Here is a 3,255-nt window from a genome sequence, read left to right on the forward strand (position 1 = left end):
AGCTGAAAATCACAAAAAGAGAGAATTCTGCACCCTGTGAATACTCTCTTGCAGCCTCCTTCTTGCAGCCGCCACCTCCAGTAGTTCGATCTCCTACTCTGTACAGGAGCAATCAAGATTTGATCTTGATACCAAACTTTTGGGGAAAAGATTCATTGGAGCTGTATTCACAAGCCATCCTGTTGATTCTTGCGAAGGGTCAAGTTCTTTTGGAAAAATATTGTTGATTCTGCTCCATCCTACACTGCGCCATTTTCAGTGGGAGCGGATTTTGGATCCTTCCTTGGGCGTGAACACCTCCATTGGGAGATACTGTTTCTCCGTATCAGGTACGTCCTCCCTCTTACTCCTTTTGGTTTAGATCTGGTTTGGTTAATGGTTCAAGATTGATCAATGAAAAATATGTTTTTCAAAAATAAGGAATTTGATTCCCTACAAAATGGGAGAAATTTTTGAAATTCGCCCAGTCCATTCCATAACATTTGGGCGTCCATGTGATGGATATCCTATCCCTTCAGTGGTATCAGAGCCAGGTTCAAATCTTGAACCAATTTATTTCAGATCTGAACCTGCGCAAATGGGCCGAAGGCGTTCTACCCGATTTGCGTAGATATGGGTTTTGGCTAACTTGTTCCCAAAATTAATGGGCGAATAATCTAAAATTAATTTTATATAAATCTGATTATTATTTAAAACTATTCTTTATGATTTTCTTGATTTATGGGTTATTCGTACAATAGGAGATCGATTTCTTGGTTTGCGCAGGGAACCTGCAAGATCTACAGTTTCTTGATTTATTCATTATATTTGGTCTGTAAATAAATTTTTTTATTTTTTAGACTTAATGTATTAGGCATTCGATCTGATGTAATTATAATAGACAGTAGGTTTTCTATTTCTATTTCTATTTATTTTTTGGATCGAAGATTGCGGCGCTATTAGATAGTTTTGTTTGCCCTTAGCTTCAATCAAGATGATGTATTTTATGAGTTTATTGTAAATGAATAAAAGTGCATATTTGATTCATGTTCCCTTCATATGTTTCTGTGTAATACCCTTAAACTAGACACTTAATGAGACTCGTGTTAGTTTAGAATGTTGACATCTAGTGGGTCGGTCTGGGAAGACCAATCCTGACAAGGCTGACACTGTGGTGCCACCAAGTCAGTTGGGGTGGTCTGTCTTAGCTGCCAGGGTGAGACCCTAGGCACATACGGTGTAGGATTAATTGGATCTTTGAACTGGACCAGATTTCCAGTATTGGCCTGGACCTTGGAGATTGATGGGCAAAACTAGAAAGTTACACTCGACCCCGAAACTCGATTATGATACTGTACTAAGTGTCGGATTGGACTGTCTTTGATATACCAATCAGTGAGATCCTTAGAGGGGGTCAAAACGTGGGTATGTTGGAACAGTCTGAGAATTCATCTGAGTGGGTGATCATAGTGATACAATCAGCCCATTTGTCGGACAAATGTAATGATCGATGATGCACTCTCACTGATGGAAACAAGACTGCCGGCAGCCGATTTCAATCCTTGAGATTTGTTTTGCAAAATATATTTTATATGAGATATGAAAGTATATATATTATGGTTTCAAAATGATTTGCAAAAGGTTTTAATTCCCGGGATCCATATAAGCAGAGAGTGCAACACTGTTCCTTGCAGCCGAGGGAGAGGTCCTCTCTTGTCGGGCAGTGTATGATCATTATGGGCTGAGAGGTTAAGTGTAAGACCATTTAGGATAATACCTGATGGGCTAATCTTGCATCTGCCCACAGCCCCTATGTGTTACAAAGTGGCTTGGCCCAGGGACCACTTAGGGTAAGTGTTGGCCCATAGAGCCCATGAGATGAGTTTCAGGGGGTGCAATGTCCATAAAAGTGTATTCGGCCAGGCGTTGTAACAAAGGCTGGGCCGAACCCATGTGGTTGATGTGTAGATCAATGTTTGGGTCCCACGCCATACAAGGAAGCCAAATTGGGTAACAGTTTAGAAAGCTAAGTGAATACATAACCTTAAATGGGCCTTAAGCACATTTCGAACTGGGCTGATTTGATTAGTCATTTAAAGGGGCGAATTCTGAGATGGATCAGTTGATAGGATCGAGCCCAGACCCTATCCACTTAGATAGTCCAAGATCTAAATAAGATTTAGATCTACAGCCTCCTAATTAGATTAGGAGATGGTTGATCTAATCTGCAGATAAGATAAGGGTTATTATCACTTAAAGGGACTTTTTATCCAAATATGATTTGGATTAGCAACTCCTAATGGGATTAGGAGCTAATCCCTTTAAGATTATAAAAAGAGGAGGGGGCGGCAGCCTTTAGACATGCAATACACAATTCTTGTCGTCAGAGCTGAAATCACAAAAAGAGAGAATTCTGCACCCTGCGAATACTCTCTTGCTGCCTCCATCCTGTAGCCGCTGCCTCCTGCAATTCGATCTCCTCCTCTCTATAGGAGTAATCAAGATTCGATCTTGATACCAACCTTTTGGAAAAAAGATTGGTTGGAGTTGTATTCACACGCCATCCAGTTGATTTTTGCGAATGGTCAAGTTCTTTTGGAAGAACACTGCTGATTCTGCTTCACCTTGCACTGCGCCATTTTCAGTGGAAGCAGATTTTGGATTTCATTGGGCGTGAAAACCTCCATTGGGAGATACTGTTTCTCCGTATCAAGTATAATCCCTCCCTACTCCTTTTGGTTCAAATTTGGTTCAGTTTATGGTTCAAGAATGATCCTTGGAAATATGATTTTCTAAATAGGGAATGCGATTCCCAATTGAAGGAAGAGAAAATATTTTGAAATTTGCCCCTTATTCCACAATCTTTGGGTGTCCATCTGATGGATATCCTATCCCTTCAGGCGCATGGAAGGAGATTTCGCAGATGGGACATTCGCTACCTACGATTTGTAGTTTGTGAAACTGCAATCTGTGATCTAACCTCTGTTTTGCAGGATGGATTGTGCGAACAGCCTTATTTGACTGATTCTTGATTTTGTTTTTTTAGTTCTTTAATTTCATATTATTTTCTTGAATTAAAGATATAATTAAAGATCAAACCCTAGACCCATTTGAACTAAGATTGGTTCAAACTGTTTGGAGCAAATCTACGGTTTAATCGAGGCTGAAAGTCAGCCCTAATTTTCCCACTAATGGGCCTGAGGATTGATATTTAACTAAATGGTTAATTCAGCCTGACCTGTAAAGGCCATGTTTTAAATAGTTAAAACTGCCAAA

At 40.0% G+C, this 3,255-nt stretch overlaps 1 long non-coding RNA gene across 1 annotated transcript; it reads left to right on the forward strand.

Annotated features, from left to right (window-relative positions):
• LOC148860797 (uncharacterized) lies at positions 1–1,037 on the forward strand. Its single transcript, XR_016112741.1, has 2 exons — positions 1–329; positions 741–1,037. It is a non-coding gene; the product is annotated as an uncharacterized LOC148860797 (long non-coding RNA).
• Positions 1,038–3,255: the final 2,218 nt, after the last annotated feature.

Source organism: Nelumbo lutea, chromosome 4 (assembly GCF_056320005.1).
Source record: "Nelumbo lutea isolate HS-2025 chromosome 4, American lotus-T2T, whole genome shotgun sequence".
NCBI lineage: Eukaryota > Viridiplantae > Streptophyta > Magnoliopsida > Proteales > Nelumbonaceae > Nelumbo > Nelumbo lutea.